The sequence below is a fragment of the Saccopteryx bilineata genome, chromosome 3, assembly GCF_036850765.1.
Source record: "Saccopteryx bilineata isolate mSacBil1 chromosome 3, mSacBil1_pri_phased_curated, whole genome shotgun sequence".
NCBI classification, from domain to species: Eukaryota; Metazoa; Chordata; class Mammalia; order Chiroptera; family Emballonuridae; genus Saccopteryx; species Saccopteryx bilineata.
Genome location: NC_089492.1, coordinates 306,081,755 through 306,099,489, shown reverse-complemented (window position 1 = coordinate 306,099,489; position 17,735 = coordinate 306,081,755). Strand labels below are relative to the sequence as shown.

The 17,735-nt window shown below is 46.6% G+C and overlaps 2 protein-coding genes across 2 annotated transcripts in view; both read left to right on the top strand.

Moving 5' to 3' along the window:
• The window catches only part of LOC136332049 (zinc finger protein 615-like), a 64,781-nt gene that overhangs the window by 39,249 nt on the left and 7,797 nt on the right, over positions 1-17,735 (top strand). The gene's annotated exons all lie outside the window — the stretch shown is intronic.
• Positions 10,136-17,735, top strand: part of LOC136332026 (zinc finger protein 615-like) — a 47,958-nt gene continuing 40,358 nt past the window's right edge. The window contains exon 1 of the mRNA XM_066271248.1: positions 10,136-10,154. The gene's annotated coding sequence lies outside the window, so the exon portion shown is untranslated. The remainder of the gene's footprint in view (positions 10,155-17,735) is intronic.

Sequence of the window (17,735 nt, the reverse complement as noted above, 5' to 3'; positions counted from 1 at the left end):
TTGCTCTGCTGGAGCCCCCGGTCAAGGCACATATGAGAAAGCAATCAATGAACAACTAAGGTGCCTCAACAAAGAATAGATGCTTCTGATCTCTCTTCCTACCTGTCCCTCTGTGTAACAGAAAAATAAATAAAAATTAAAAAGCAGCTGGATGGAAGCATACAAGCGGTCAGAGACCAGCAGACAGGCATCAGCCTCAAGCTCGGGAGCAAGCCTTAGATATAGGGGTTGTTACAAGCCTTTGCTGCCTTGGGATCCTTGCACCGGGTTAACTCAGATTAGCATATTGTGGGTTTTGTGGCTTTGGTACTGACTTAGCGTGGCAATTCTGCTGCAGAGACACAGGTTCTCTTTTTTTTGTTGTTCTGGCTTAAGGTTTAATCAGTGAGGTTCTTTCTGGTGTCCTTGGTAAAATTTGAAGACAGCCAAGAGGTCAGTCTCCCAGAAATAGCTGGGAGCCGAGTCTGTGGTTAGGCTTTTACAAACAAATGTTGTGATTTAAACTCCCCTAATGGTTAGGTCACTCCCCAGGCAAGCTTTTCCAGACATTCCTGGGAAGGTAAACTTTTGCTACATTTCAAAGTGAAGGCCAGGCAGCTTGAGGTGAATATGAGTTTTCAGGGGCTAATTTACCCCTAACATTCCAGCTTTTTGTTGTTTATGGAAAAGGGCTGAAGGTCTCTTGTCTTCCATGGCTGCTTCCTGCTGGTGGTGGGAGTTCTTGAGTTGCCTTGGAAACTGTATACTAATTTCCACATTGCCCTGTAAGAAAGAAATAGCGGTTTCTGTGGGCAGCCATGTTTCGTTCCCTGCTATGGTGGTATTTACTGCTAGCAGGAATTGCAGGGCCCTCCTGAACCCATCTTTTATATTTTTTAACTCTTTAAGTCTATTTTTTCTAATTCTGTACCATTCCCACTTGGGACCTGAATATACTCATTGTGGCTGGCCCACGGCATGTCCCAACTCCCGAAGTTATTTTGAGGGTTACCAAGAGAGGGGTGAGCTGCACTGGCCTTCTGTGCTAGAGTTGCTGAGTCACTGGAATGGGGAGAGACTGGTTATTGAGGGCTACATCACCATTGGGAGAGAAGTATCTTAAAGCACAGGCTCCTACCCAGGCAGTAGGAAGGCCAAGGTAATGTCCTCCCTGCAGAGGAACAACATTCCCTGTTGTGTCAGGCGGGGGAGGGAGATGAATTGAGAAGAGGTGAGAAAGAGGGTAGGGAGGTGTGCTTCTTTCTTGGGGTTCTGCTGTACAGACTGATAATGTAGATGCTATTCCTGCTCCAATAAGGGGAGAGAGATGGGTAGTTGCTTGTTGGGTGCAGTGAAAGTGAGGGGGATGCCAGGGTGGAAGGTGATCCAGGGGAAAAGGGAGAGGGAGGGATAAGAGGAATTAAAAGAAGGGGCTTATAAAGTAGGAAAGGAGGGAAACAGGACTGGTTGGAGGAATAGGCCGTTTGCCTCAGGAGACACCTGGTGGTCTATCGGTCACGACCAATGTGTGGTGGGACGTTGTAGAGTAATAATAGTAAAGCTGCGTGCTCTTTTTGGCAGGTGGCCAGCTAAACCGTTCCCTGAGGTTCTGCTAGGGCACAGGGAGCTTGACTAGATTTAGTAGGAGAGTATGTAAAGCAACAGGCCCTTTTATAGGGGAGAGTTAGGAGTGCGTGTTTTGTTGTTTTTTGTTTTTTTAATTTTTATTTATTCATTTAGGAGAGGAGAGGGAGAGACAGAGAGGAGAGACAGAGAGAGAGAGAAATGGGGGAGGAGCTGGAAGCATCAACTCTCATATGTGCCTTGACCAGGCAAGCCCAGGGTTTTGAACCAGCGACCTCAGCATTTCCAGGTCGACGCTTTATCCACTGCGCCAGCACAGATCAGGCAGGAGTCCGCGTTTTTTGTTGTTTTTTTTTTAATTTTATTTATTTACTTATTTTTATTTTCTGAAGCTGGAAACGGGAGAGACAGTCAGACTCTCGCATGCGCCCGACCGGGATCCACCCAGCACGCCCACCAGAGGCTACGCTTTGCCCACCAGGGGGCGATGCTCTGCCCCTCCGGGGCGTCGCTCTGCCGTGACCAGAGCCACTCTAGCGCCTGGGGCAGAGGCCAAGGAGCCATCCCCAGCGCCCCTGCCATCTTTGCTCTAATGGAGCCTTGGCTGCTGGAGGGGAAGAGAGAGACAGAGAGGAAGGAGGGGGTGGGGGTGGAGCAGCAAATGGGCGCTTCTCCTATGTGCCCTGGCCGGAAATCGAACCCGGTCCCCCGCATGCCAGGCCGATGCTCTACCTCTGAGCCAACCGGCCAGGGCTAGGAGTGCGTTTTTTTTAACTGTTGGCCTAAGTCTGGAAACGTAGGGAGGCTTGGTAAGCTTGGGCAGTTACATAGTTATGAAGAAGGGAGCTTGCCACTTCAGTAAAACTAGTACCCCTTTGTTCTGTGCGGCCTTGGTTGTTTTAATGGTGTCCCACTGAGCAAGAGGTACTGGAACAGCAGTGTAGGCGGAGGACGACAGGGAGAGTCAGAGCCAGCAACCCTGAGCTAAAGTAGGATTTGTTTATTTAGGAGGGAGTATGTGAGACTAAGATTTTGTTCTAAATATAAAGGAGGTGGAAAGGACTTCAGCGTGGTGTCCGAATTTACACTGTTAAGACTCCTCAGAAGGAAAAAAGGAATAAAGGTGCCTACTCCTAATTGGGGGTCTCCAAATTGAAAAGTGACTAGACAATTGGGATCTAGGAGTTGGGAAAATGCCTCCCAAGGAGAATCTAAATACCCCATTAGGTAGGAGCCCCAGAGGAATGTGAGCATAGGAACCCTTAATGGGAGAGGTGCAGCAGAGAGAACAGAGGATATTTTGAGGCAGTCGGGGGGGGGGGGGGGGTTGAGCTCGAGGTCAGATAGAGAAGCAGAAAGGGGACAGGCACAAGGGGTGTTACTCACCTGCTGGTTTTTCTGGTATGCGGGAAAGGTGAATATTTGTGGGTCCAATGGGGTCGCTTTGGGATTTATGAGACAAAGTTCTTCCCTTGTAACCTGGGTTTTTTTGGGATGCATTTTAGCCTAGAAAGGTGAGCCCAGTTGGGCAGTCCCTTCAGTTTTCCAGCTGTGAGGGTAGTGAGTAGTACCTGGTATGGGCTCTGCCATTTCTGCTGTAATGGTGGGGGGGGATGCCTGCCTTTGAGTAGGACCCATCCCCTGGTAAGAAGGGAGCAGAGGGTGTTCCTGGTGTGTGGTTGTAGCCAGACCTGACCTGCATGTTCCCTCACAAGTTGTCTGACACGGTTTAGAGTTGGGAGATAGACCCCTAGAGGGGTTTCTGTGGGAGGGAAGTTTCCTAACAGGAAAAGCCTTCGTAGAGGGGTTTAAAAAGACTAAGGGGATGTAGGGTCCTTTGGGGTTGCCTGAATCCTCAGTAGAGATATAGGAAGGAGAGAGGTCCAGGATTTTTGAGTTTTTATGCTTAGCTTTGTTAAATGTGTCTAAGCTTTGTCTATTATAATAGAGGTGATTTTTCTAACTTTTCCTGAGGATTGGGGTCTATCAGGTACATGTAGATTTCAGTGTATGTTGAGGGTGGATGCTGTCGTGTTATTTTGAGATATGAATGCTGGTCTGTTATCAGACTGTAATGATGTTGGAAAGCCAAGTTGGGGAATTATGTGTTGAATGAAGGTCTGGGGCGCGTGGGTGAAATCTATTTCTCAGTCCTGCCCTGGCACCTGGCCTTTCGCTTGATATGTGGAGAAGGATGGGGCCTGACGCTTCCCTGTGCAGAGACTGAGTTGCAGATGGAGCAAGCTTTGGTTCTATGTTGGAGAGTAGTGGTTAAATTTTGGGGATGATAAGAGGTCTTAAAAATTGTAGGAGAGGTTTGTATCCTATAGGAAAAGAATTATTTTTCACTGCATAAGACGCACTTTTCCCCCCAAAAGTGGAGGGGAAAATGCCCGTGCATCTTATGGAGGAAATGTTCATTTTTTTTTTAGCTGCTGCGGGTTCCTGGACAATTAGAATAGTATTTGAACATTAAAGTTTCTTCTCTCGGCCTAGCGTGCGGAGGACCCGGGTTCGATTTCCGGCCAGGGCACACAGGAGAATCGCCCATTTGCTTCTCCACCCCTCCGCTGCGCCTTCCTCTCTGTCTCTCTCTTCCTCTCCCGCAGCCAAGGCTCCATTGGAGCAAGGATGGCCCGGCCGCTGGGGATGGCTCTGTGGCCTCTGCCTCAGGCGCTAGAGTGGCTCTGGTCGCAGCATGGCGACGCCCAGGATGGGCAGAGCCTCGCCCCTGGTGGGCAGAGCGTCGCCCCCTGGTGGGCGCGCCGGGTGGATCCCGGTCGGGCGCATGCGGGAGTCTGTCTGACTGTCTCTCCCTGTTTCCAGCTTCAAAAAGAAAAAAAAAAAGTTTCTTCTCATTTGTTAATAACAGTACTAATGGTTGTTAATACTGCTGTGGGGTTTACACTGTTGAAATATTATTGTGGTTTATTTTATTAAATATTTTAACACACTATTTTGTTCAGATTTTTTTTTTCTTATTTTTCTCCTTAAAACCCTAGGTGCGTCTTATGGTCAGGTGCGTCTTATGGAGTGAAAATATGGCATAGATTGTAGGCTAGAGAGAGGTATTAATTCAGCTTGTGGGGATGTGGTCTCTGAGGAAGGGATTTAGCCTCCGTAGTCTGGAGGATGGAGACTGGCATATCCAGCTACCCACTTCCCTTGACGTGTGTAAGAACTGCCATCAGTGAAGCAAGTGTGGTCTGCATTAGGCAGCGGTTGGTCTGTGATGTGGGGAGAGAGGCACTTTGAGATGAAGAATGTTTGAACATGAATGAGTGGTGTCTTGGTCAGGGAGAGGCAGGGGAGTGACAGGATTAAGTTTTGTGCTTTTGGCCAAGGAGACATGTGGGGAAGCTATGAAGATGTTATGAAATACTTGAGTTTGGGAGGGAAAGAGAGTTTGTGTAGCTTTGTGAGCCAGTAAGTTAGAAAGATTGTGGGAGAAAAGAACTGTTGTTGATTGCCTCAAAGTGAGGTTTTTGCTCTCTTATCTTGTTCTAGGTTGGTCATCTGGGAATAATGAGGGAGGGGTGGATAATAGGGTGATTTCCTAGACAACAGAGGAGAGAGGTGTGATCAGTAAGTTGGACGGAAGACTGTGAACCCCAATAATTGAGATGGAGGAAAGAAACAGTTATTCTGAAATTTTAAAGAGTGTCAAATAAGTGGCCCTCATATCTAATAGGAAAGAAATGGTCTTGCTGGGGACCTGTAGAGTTACCCGAGGATTTCCCACTCAGATGGTGGAGGTGGAGGCCTGTGGTGAGGTCAGGCTCTGCTGGTCTTCTCCCCGCCCCCGCCCCCCCCCCAGGATGTCAAGAAGTTCTGTTGCATCCGAGCCAGTGCCAGGAGAGGCCTGGACAAGAAGGGATGACTTTCCTGTTTTGAGGGGCTTGTGGGAGGTTTGAATTCTAACGGCCTGTACAATTATAGAGAGGGCAGGGTTTGCTGGTGGCCTGGGATTGGGACAGGAGCAGGTCCAGTGTGCCTCCCGTCTGCACTTGAAGCAGACCCCTGGGGGGTGGGTTAGTTTTATTATATATAATGTTGGGGTTAGAGGAGAAGGAGACTCTATTAAGATTGTCATTACAGGTAATCTTGGTATAGAAATGGCTGGAAGCAACCCAGCAGGAAGTGCTGCGGCCGGGCCAACACTGAATTTTAAAACGGCAGTGTCTAGATTGAATGTATGTAGGGTATGACTGCTGTTTGAGTAAGTTGGGACCTATCCTGCGTGTCAGAGTGTAAAATGGGTCAGACAGAGATGCTAATTAGTATTAGCAGGCGTTACTGTAACAGGGATTGCTGGATTGTGTCCAATATCAAGGGATTCTGGACTAGGCCAATATGGTTGTAGCCCAAGAATATGTGTGAGATTAGCAGGGGCCCCATTAAATATGGAGAACTGGAGGGGATTGGCTGATGATAGCATAGCCAGTGGCTGCAGTTTAATGCAGGAAAGGTTTGGTGATTAAGAATTGTTGTGGTTAGAAATAGGGAATTATTACCCCATGGATGGAGAGGAAACAAAGGGGACCAGGAATTTATGGACATTATAGAGAGAATAAAACTTAGACAAAATAAGAGAAGCATAATGGATCTGGTATAGAAATAAGGGAAGAACAGGTTGTGACTATGTGTGGTTTTGGCTGAGTGGAATAAAATGATACATGATATGTTTCCAATTGTAGTCTATAAAACTCTCTTGTAAATACTTGTCCCTCTGCACAAACCTTCTACAGCCTACACAAACTTTCTGCAACTTATACAAACCTTTTCTATTCAGAAATAACCAACTTACTTTTCCTTTCAAAAGTTCTTCATACCTTATAGCCTTTATCATTAAAACCATACAATTTATTTCCAATTAATCAGAATTGTTTCCAAAAACCTGAATTTTTAGAGAGAACTAAATAAGTAATTAGCAATTTTAGATGGATACTTTATGAACTGTGAGGAAAAGTAAAAGATGGGGTCACAAACTAAAGCGGACAAGCTCAGATGAGCCCAGCACAATGGCCTTGTAAACTTAGAGACTCAGAGTAAACATTAAGGATGGTTTAAATCAAGCCTTTCTAGCTAAAAGCAGTTTGTGGTAGGTAGTCATATCCTAGGGAGGTGTTTTTTTTGTTTGTCCCTGGCAGCCTTTCAGGATGACTGAAAAGAGGGGAGGGGATGGGCTGCTGAGCAGCTGCTTGCATTTTAAAAGTGCCCTTTTTTTCCCTTTGCACTGAGTTTCTGGCTTGACCCCTCTCCCTTTCACAGCCTGCACAGTCTGAAGAGGTGTTAATTTTCTTACTGTTTTAAGAACTACAACAATGTTCAGAGCTCCAGGAAGATATTTTAAGATAGATAAATGACCTGGTTTGTCCCCCCCTCCTTTTTTTTTTTGCAAGTTTTATGTCTGGATGCGGGGGATAAGATCTTTTTTCTCTGAGCTTTGTAAGGAGAAGTAGGAGGGAAACCTGAGCCAAATTGTGGTGGGGGTAAGAGGATTATGGGTGCTATGGAGAGTGAGGGTGCTATTAATTTTGAAAGACTATCTTGGCCCAGTAGCAGGGTGGGACAGGAGGGGAGAAGTAAAAAGTCATGTGTGAGGCCTTGGCTGGTTGGCTCACTGGTAGAACGCCAGCCCAGCATGTGGAAGTCCCAAGTTTGATTCCTGGCCAGTGCACACAGGAGAAGCGCCCATGTGCTTCTCCATGCTTCCCCTTCTCATTCCTCTCCGTCTCTCTCTCCATTGGAGCAAAGTTGGCCCATGCGCTGAGGATGGCTCTCTGGCCTCTGCCTCAGATGCTAGAATGGCTCCAGTTGCAATGGAGCAATGCCCCAGATGGGCAAGCATCGCTCCCTGGTGGGCATGCCAGGTGGATCCCTGTTGGGCACATGCAGGTGTCTATTTGACTGTCTACCTGCTTCTAACTTCAGAAAAATACAAAAAGGAAAAAAAAGAAAAGATATGTGTTAAAGGGAGGGATCCTAGCATGTATTGTAGGAGTGTGGTTGACATGAGTGGGGAAATTTGGCCATCAATCCCCACAACAGCCTGACAAGGCGGTGGAACAGTGGATAGATAGAGCATTAGACTGGGATTTTGAGGACCCAGGTTCGAGACTCCGAGATCGCCAGCTTGAGCACGGGCTCATCTGGCTTGAGCAAAAAGTTCACCAGCTTGGACCCAACGTCGCTGGCTCGAGCAAGGGGTCACTCACTCTGCTGTATCCCCCAGTCAAGGCACATATGAGAAAGCAATCAATGAACAGCTAAGGTGTCACAACGAAAAACTGATTATTGATGCTTCTCATCTCTCTCCGTTCCTGTCTGTCTGTCCCTATCTATCCCTGTTTCTGACTCTATCCGTCTCTGTAAAAATACAACAACAACAACAGAGACTGCAGACCGTTGTCAGGGTCTTTTGTACTCTAGTAAAGTAGAATAAGTTGTCCTGGTATTTATAAGGAAAAAAATTGGCCTACTTGCCACCATCAAGTTTTGCTCCAGGCTCAGAAGATGTGGGCTTTCATCCCCAGGCACCTTTGTTCTTCAGGGGCCAGGCCTATCAGCTCCAGAAAGGGGGAGTCAGCCAGCCTAGGAGAAGATGAGGGTCTTACCTAGAGAGGTCCAATCACAGTCTGACTTACAATGGGGCCAACTGCAAAGGGAGCCAGGCTTTGAGGGCAGGCCTGGATGAGGACACTTGCTGGGCCAGTGACCGTCATTGGCTCACTTACAGCAAGCACCTGGCTGGGTGTTAATAGGATAATTTTTGCTTTTCAGATCATCCTTAGTGCTCCAGGATTCAGTCTGTTGGCTCTTGGTGGCAGAGGCTAACATTTGAAAGTGAGCTAGTTTGTAATTTGGGACTTCTTTGTCGCTATTGTTAAAGATCTTGAAGGCCAAGTTTAAAGGGTCTTTTTGGGGAATTTGAGGTTTGTTTTCCAGCTTTAGTAATTTGTGCCGGATGCCGGGTGCAGACTTGGAAGTGAAATTCATGTGAAGGACTACTTGCCCTTCTGCACTAGAGGGGTCTCAGGTCGTATATCGCTGCGATAGGTCGGTTAAGGAAATAGGGTCATGAAGTAGGACAGTACCCTGGTCCCAGTGACCTTCCATAAAAGGGATCTCAATGATGGGGGCCGAGGTAGGGGAGGAAGCAGGGCTGAAGATCATCTCAGAGCGGGTCTGCACTGGTGAAGAAGGGGTCCATGGCTGTGCCTGTGGGAAAACCTGGAGGGAGGGGGAGGTGCGGGACAGTGGCCATAGTGAATAGGGAGGGGGCTCTGGTTGCTAGGAGGTTGCATCCTGGGAATTAGGAGGTTGAGGAGCAGAGAGAGCAAAAAGAAGAGGTGGGAGTGGGACTCTGTGGTTGGCAAGATCAAAGGAGGAAACTCTAGAAGGGTCCTCCAAGTCAGGGAGATGCTTCGGTTTTAAGTGGAGAAGAAACACTTGAGAGGGAGAGCAAGAATCACACAGTGGGTTGTGATCTGAGTGCAAGCAAGGCCTGGATATAGGGGATCTGGGACACTTCGTTTCATTGACAGCCTAAGACCGTGATGGCGAACCTATGACACGTGTGTCGGTACTGACACGTGTAGCCAGTTTCAATGACACGCGGCTGCATGTGGCCACATACCAGAGAAGTATGGGCCGCATGCCAAGAAGGATGTTTCATCCTCGGCTCCTGCACGACCAAGTGCAGTACCCTCGGATAAAACATTTGCTGTAGTGTAGACACTCTGTGCCAGACGTCTGTAGGCCAAAACAACAGAACTCCAGCACAGAGCGTCTGGTTCTTGGATTTCCAGTTAGGGGATCTTTGACCTCACTTCCAGCTGGCGGAGCAGGGAGCAGCAGAATGCTGCGGGGGACGCATCTCTGGGGATCCTGTGATCGCCATTACCAGCAACCACATAACCACACCAACCATCATTCAAACTACTGTTCTGGGGTGTCGTGGATTTCTAATTGACCATCATTGCTGAGATAAGTGACGGGGAGGATGGGAAAGGTGAGGGCCTGTGCTATGGGTGCCATTTCCCGCCATTTGAAATAGTGGCAGCCATCTCAATTTACATAAGGTGAATCTTGCAGAATTTCAAGACAGTATCTGGGCTTAGGTGTTTGTCAACTTGAGGTCAAAGCTTGAGAATCTGGAAAGTTGCCGCTTGGAGAATCAAGAGGAGTGCCACTACAAACAGGAAATTTGGAGTGCCTGGAACCGATTACCAGACACTGTTAGCACCCTGAAAAATATAGCAATGGCTTTACTCACAATTTTTCCCTCTACGTACTTTTTTGTGAGACCTTATTCTAAGTGTTAAATAATATCAAAACCAACAAAAGAAACAGATTGACAGATGAAGGTAGTAGTGCTTGCTTGAGCTTGAAGTATACACAATACCAACCTTCAATTGAAGATTTAGCCAATGATATTCAGCAACAAAAACGTCACTAATAGGCAGGTTAGTTAAAGAGTTCCCCCTCCCCCTCACTTATCTTAGTTCATGGCACCCCACACAAGTTAAATAATATCAAGACCAACAAAAGAAACCGACTGACAGATGAACAAAGAAGTCACTAAGCAGGTAAGTTAAATATAAATATATACTTTTTGGTTTGTTGAATACAGTTATCTATTACAATTATACATTTCTGTTATTTAAAGTATAAATATCGCAAAATTATGGGTTTTTTCTCAAAGTGACACACCACCCGAGTTATGCTTGGTTTTTTGGTGAATTTTGACACAGCAAGCTGAAAAGATTGCCCATCACTGACCTAAGATCTGGTATAAGACTGAGCATTTGGAGGAATCTTTGGAGGCAACCCAGACAGGTTGTCTTTGGGGATAGTGGGTTGAGAGTTCCCCATGATGTGGAGGGATGAGCGTTTGGACAAGGGAGGCATCCGCGCTGCCTTAGGCCCCTGGAAATGGAGGCTGGCTGCTTTCCAGGCGTCGCTGTAGGGCAGTCCAGCCGGAGGCCAATGCCTGGCAAATGCCTGAATGCCCTCTGAACAACGTTGAATGTTTGAAATGGACCATCCTGGATGGTGGAATGAGAGGTGCAGGAGGGTTTGGGAAAGTTTCCGATTTTAGAGCCACTATATTCACTCACCGGAATGTGATTGTTGCCTGGTGTGCATGTGGTGCGCTGAAACAAGATGGCAGATCCCGGTGTCTGGTTTTCGGTTGGTCTCTGCGTAGGAAAAGGGAATTTCCCTACTTGGTGGGTTCAGGAGGCACGGCCAGAGGGTCAGGGAGACCAGTCTCTCAACTCCACGGGCAAGAGAGGCAATATCTGGAGGTAAGCCTGAGATGGGCTGATACCTCTTACCAGTCACCGGGTGTGAAACCTCACCCCTGCTGGGGTCAGCTTTAGACCCTTGACTTGTCTCTGACACACAGCTCCTGGGTTTTGGCACCAGAATGAAAGGCAGAAACCATGGGGGCTGAACAAAAAACACGAGGCTAGTCTGTCCCAAAAGGAAAGTTTATTTTGAAAGTACCTGGATGCAAGTGGGCTGAAACCAACAAGGGGTGTCAGCCCCGAGCTGCAGGGATGGAGGGAGCGTTAGATATAGGGGTTGCTGCAGGCCTTTGCTGCCATGGGGGTGCCTGCGCCTGCACATGCTTAGATTTAGTATATCTTGATTTGTTGCCTTAATCACAGACTGTCTCTTTTTCCCAACTCTCAGTTTCCTCCGGATGACCCTGTCCCACGGACATTTCTCAGAACCATCCCAGGGTGGGCCATTTCCTTAAGGGAAGAAGGAGGGTGGGTGAGGCAGATGCTTAATGAAAATGTTGCCATAGTGAGAAGTTGGGTGAGGGGAATTTGAGTTTTGAAGGGGGTCTAGATTTAGAGGACCCATAAACCTAACCGTAACAGTGATTATTCAACTGCATATTAAAATTAAACTTCTTTTGCTTGATCAGACAGTAGCGCAGCAAATAGAGCATCGGACTAGGATGCAGAGGACCCAGGTTAGAAACGCCAAAGTGCCCAGCTTGTACACAGGCTCATCTGGTTTCATTGCGAGGTCTCTGGCTTGACCGTGGGATCACAAACACGACCCCATGGTCACTAGCTTGAGCCCAAAGGTCACTGGCTTGAGGCTGAAGGTCGCTGGCCTGAGCCCAAAGTCGCTGGCTTAAACAAGGGGTCCTTTGCTCAGTTGTAGTTACTTGGTCAAGGCGCATATGAGAAAACAATTAATGAACAACTAAGGTGCCACAACGAAGAATTGATGCTTCTCTCTCTCCCTTCCTGTCTGTTTGTTTCTATTTGTCCCTCTCTCTGGCTCTGTCCAAAAAAGAAAGAAAGAAACAAACAAACAACAAAAGAAAACTTCTTTCACTCTATAGATGTATCATATAAAGTGAAAATGTGCAGAAAAACTAACATTTCTTTTATATCATCAAAAGCATATTACACCATTAACCAGCACGGTGTTGATACAGGAATTCCTCACATTTCACGATGTGACTGTGGACTTCACCCGGGAGGAGTGGCAGCTCCTGGACCCCGATCAGAAGGGCCTGTACCGGGATGTGATGTTGGAGATCTCTAGCCATCTGGTGTCATTGGGTGAGGACAGCTCCCCTGTGTCACTTAGAAGGTGTCTGTCAGTGGCTTTTTTCCCCTCAGTTGCTTAACTCTCCTGAATAACTACAGTTCTCTGAAAGGTAGACCTCAGATTCTTCCATTACCTCAGACAAGAAGGTATCCCATTCTGCCTCCTGAGACAACAGACTTTGTGTTACAGATGTGAAGTGTGTTCATTCCCTGAAATGTAACATTGTTCGTCTTGACTGACCGCAGCCCAGTTCAGTAAGTTTAAGTCTTGTGTCATTTTTCCCTCTGAGCAGGGTATCAATCCAGCAAACCAGCTGTGCTTTCCAAGTTGGAGCGAGGGGAAGAACCATGGACAGTAGGGGATGAACCCCAACATCTGCTTTGTCCAGGTGAGTGAGTGAGAACCAGCAAGGTGGGGGACCAGGGAGTCAGAGAAGGTGTCAGAGCCATGACAGTGAATGAGGAAACCAAAGAAAAACGTACCTTTTTTTTTTTCTCATTAGAGCAACGATCCCTGTTTATTCTTTCTACATCTTGTTTTGTTTGCATAGTTTTCTTCTTCCTAGGATTCTCAGATCTTTCTGTTCTTCGTCCTCGGCCTCAGTGTCTCTGCCTGTTTCCCCCTTTCTTGCTATGAAATTTTACTTTTCTTGCCTCTCTAGAAAGACAGTACTTTGAATTCATCACATTTTTCTAACTGCTGCGCCTTCCTGCCCTGTTTGGAAATAGCGATTTCTCTTCATAACTTTCAGCCCCACCTTGGAGGCTGTGTCCCGTGACAGCCTGGTTTTCATGCTGCATTTATGTCGTTCTTTGTCCACCTCCTTCAAACGTTTTTCATAAGCAGTTCTCATCAGTCTTGAATGTTTCAGCAGTTCCCCTAAGTGAACCTTTTTCTGTTCTGTGAGATGGACTCCGACATTAACATCTCTTTAATATTGTCTAATACCCACTTTCTTCCTGTGCGGTGTACTCATTGCCACGGCAGCTGGCCTCTGACTTATCCTTTTCCATGTGAGAACAGGAATCTCCTGAACTCCATTCTTTTTTTACACTGAGTTTCCTTTTCTGCACTAGACATTTTAAATTCTTTCCATTGTGACATCACTTGAGATGTTCTCTCTATACTGAGTTCTCTTTTTTTGTTGTTGTTTATTTTTTCTTTTTAGCTTTCTTATAAAGCTCTGTGTTGTTTCATTTGATTAACAAGGAAAGTTTCTGTTAACGTGCTACACGAGTTCGAGTGTAAACGAGGTCCTAATGTGTGTGTGCGTCACGTGCCATCCTTCCGAGTTTGTCTAAATCACATTGTCTTCATTGTTAGATGTTATTGCTGCATTTGTTTTCCTAAAGTTTCTGATTTTACCTCATATATTTGTTTGCTTTAGATTTAATTCACATAATAATTTAGCCATTTAACTGAAAAGTTAATTAGTTTTTGTATATTTTATTAGTTGTGCAACCATCACCATACTCAATTTTGGAACATTTTATGTGTACATATTTCCATGGTGTGTTTTTTTTTTTGGTTGGCTTGTTTTGTATTTTTCTTTTTTTTCTTTTTTTTTGTATTTTTCTGAAGCTGGAAACGGGGAGAGACAGTCAGACAGACTCCTGCATGCCCCCGACCGGGATCCACGCGGCAAGCCCACCAGGGGCGACGCTCTGCCCACCAGGGGGCGATGCTCTGCCACGACCAGAGCCACTCTAGTGCCTGGGGCAGAGGCCAAGAAGCCATCCCCAGTGCCCGGGCCATCTTTGCTCCAATGGAGCCTTGGTTGCGGGAGGGGAAGAGAGAGACAGAGAGGAAGGAGGGGGGGGGTGGAGAAGCAAATGGGCGCTTCTCCTATGTGCCCTGGCCGGGAATCAAACCCGTTCGCCCGCACGCCAGGCCGACGCTCTACTGCTGAGCCAACCGGCCAGGGCCTGTTTTGTATTTTTCTGAAGTGAGAAGTGGGGAGGGGGGGATGCAGAGAGACAGACTCTCATATGTGCCCAAACGGGATCCATTGGGCATTCCCACCAGGGGTCAATGGTCTGCCCATGGGAGGCATTGCTCTAATGCAAATGGAGCCATTCTAGCGCCTGAGGCAGAGGCCATGGAGCCATTCTCAGCGTCCAGGCCAGCTTTGCTCCTTTGGAGCCTTAGCTGTGGGAAGGGAAGAGAGAGACAGAGAGAAAGAGGAAGGGGAAGGGTGGAGAAGCAAATGGGCGCTTCTGTCCCCTGTCTTGGGAATCGAACCCGGGACTTCCATATGCCGGGCTGATGCTCTACCACTGAGCTAGACATCCAGGGCCCAGTGTTTTTTATTTCTATACCTTTGTAGCAGCTTTCAAAATTGGAAAGAGTGAATTCTCCAATGGCACTCCTCTCTTTCCAGATCACTTTGACATCTTCATTTTTAAATTTTCACTTGAATTTTAGAATGAGCTTGTGAATTTCTACAAAACAAAACAGTTAGGATTTTGATAGGGATTACATTGACTCTATCTCATTGTGTAGTAAGTTCATTTTAACTATATTCTTCATCCTAATATAGGATCATTGGGTGTTTTTCTTTCTAATTAGGTCTTTAATTTCTTCCAACAAAGTTGTATAAGTTTCAGAATAAAACCTTTAAGCCTCTCCTTTCTTAGGTTGTACCTGTGTATGATATTGTCTTTTATTATGCAGTAATTGGAATTGTGTTCTTGATTGCATTTTTCAGTATTTATCACTAGGATATAAAAATGAAATTGATTACTTTTCCATCATCTTTTGATGTAACTTAGTTTCAAGTATCCAAGTTTCCTGTCATATGAAATAGCCCTTTCTCCTGCAGTGATCTCCATGATATGCGATCGTCTTGACTGGACAGTTTCTGTGCTTTATGGAAACTCTTTTTAGGTGTTCCATACCTGTGATTGCCGCCTTCAGTTGATGTGATTGCTTTATTTCTGTAATAATTGCTTTTTTTGGGGTATTTTTCCAAAGTTAGAAGCGGGAGATAGTCAGACAGACCCCTGCATGTGCCCCACTGGGATGCACCTGGCCAACGCACTGGCGGGCAATGCTCTGCCCATCTGAGATGTTGCTCTGTTGCAGTGAGAGCCATTCTAGCGCTTGAGGCAGAGGTCATGGAGCTGTCCTCGACACCCGGGCCAGCATTGCTCCAATGGAGCCTTTTGCTGAGGGAGGGGAAGAGAGACAGAGAGAGAGAAGAAGGAAAGGGGGAAGGGTGGAGAGGCAGATGGTGCTTCTCCTGTGTGCCCTGACCGGAAATCGTACCCCGGACTTCCACACACCGGGCCAACACTTTACCACTGACCCAACCAGCCAGGGCTTATAAAACTTTCTTTTTGATATCCTGATAGTTTTCAGCTAACCACAGTACAAAAAAAGATAGAGAAAAAAAAAGTAGTCCTATTTCTCATCTTCACAGTACCTTTGGTCTCAACAGAAGTACTATATACAATAAAAAGTTATATCTTAGATTAAAAATGGATGTAAGAAAAATTAACCCAGCAATGTAAAAGGGTCTGTTTTTGGCCAGAATTGTACTTTCAGGAGTGGGTGTGGCTCTTCAGTAAGGCTTTTTTTTTTTTTTTAAAGGGAGAAAGAGAGGAAGATAGGAAGGTAAAGAGATGAGAAGCATCAACTCATAGTTGTGGCACTTTAACTGTTCACTGATTGCTTCTCACACGTGCCTTGATAGGGGCTCCATGAAAGCTAGTGAGCTCTTGTTCAAGCCAGAGACCATGGGCTTCAAGCCAGTGACCATGGGATCATGTCAGTGATCTCAGACTAAGCCAGCAATCCTGTACTCAAGCTGATAAGCCCACACTCATGCCAGCGACCTCAGGGTTGTGAGTCAGCTCCCAGAGTTTTCCAAATGTGAGACTATGGGGGGGGGGGTTCAAAGAGCTGAACCTGAATGTGTTTGAGGAACTCTCAGAAACCTTGTCTGGATATTGCATAATTAGGAAGAGAGGAAATGACGGGAGACAAGGACAATGAGGTGGCAGCAGGGAGTTCTGAGATACTTGATAAGTGGTCACACGTCACTTATCAAGACTATTTAAATACTTGCATTCGTTACAAATGATTTGAGAAACCAGTAGGAAATTTTGAGTAGAAGACTGGCATTATTTAAGTAATTTTAAAATTGAATTACCTTGGCTCTGGTCAGTTGGCTCAATGCTAGAGTGTCGGCCCAGCCTGAGGATGTCTTAGGTTTGACGCTTAGTGAGGGTACATAAGAAAAGCGACCACCTGCTTCTCCACCTCTCCCCATTTTCTCTCTCTCCCCCTCCTGCAGCCATCGATTGATTGGTTCCAGTGCATGGGCCTCGGGCTGTGAGGATGGTTCCATAGAACCTTCATCTCAGGCACTAAAAAATACCGCTGTTAGGAGCGTGGCCCCAAATGGGCAGAGCATCGGCTCGCACAAGGATGCCAAGTGGATCTTGGTCAAGGTGCATGCAAGAGTATGTCTCTATCTCCCCTCCTCTCACTTGGAAAAAGAAGGGGGGAAAAATGAGCCACCTTACCTATTGTTTAGAAGGTAGACATTATGAGGGAAGAGAGTGTGCTGTTATAATCCCGGTTACAATTTGTGACAACAGAACACTGCAGATTAAATTTGAAATATATAAGATGTATGGGACAAAATTTAAGAGTGATGTGCAAAGTCCTAAATTCCCTGATTTAGTCAAGAGAGCCATTTCAAAGTGTCTGAAGTTAAGAGACAGGAAGCAAAAGTCATAGCAGGTGCTCCCCTGTTACCATTCCTGGTGGAGAGGGTCACCCATCAGGAAATAGCATGCTGCCTCTGGTAGTCAACGACTTTAGTCCTACAATCACAGGAACTGAATTCTGCCAACAACCAGTGAACTTGGAAGAGGTCCTAGCTCCGGATGAGTTCACAAGGCCTGGCTGACATCTTCACGCAGGTTTGAAACCCTGAGAAGAGGACTCAATTAGACAAAGGGCTATATGCTTGGCCTCCTGACCCAGGGAAACAGATAAGACATGTTTATTGTCTGAAAAACTTTTCTGATTGATACCATGTGTGAAGGATTGCCAACCAGAGAAGCTGACCCAGCTGGGCTGTCTAGCTCCCAAAGTGAAAAGGTTACAGTGTTGTACCAAACCTTGGGCACACCAAAGCAGGCATCCACCATAAATCACATTGTTCACATACACTGTCTGGTATGGCCTAATTCCTCAGTGGTAGAGCGTCGGCCTGGCGTGTGGAAGACCCTGGTTCAATTCCTGGTCAGGGCACACAGGAGAAGCGCCCATCTGCTTCTCCACCCCTCTCCCTCTTCTTTCTCTCTGTCTCTCTCTTCCCCTCCAGCAGCCAAGGCTCCATGGGAGCAAAGATTGCCCCGGCTCTGAGAATGGCTCCATGGCATCCGCCTCAGGTGCTAGAAGAGCTCCTTCCACAATGGAGCAAGGCCCTAATGGGCATAGCATTGCCCCCTGGTGGACATGCCATGTGGACCCCAGTTGGATGCATGGTGGCGTCTGTCTGCCTCCCCACTTCTAACTTCGGAAAAATACACACACAAAAAAAGACACATCCATCAGGCAGGATATTTAAGGGA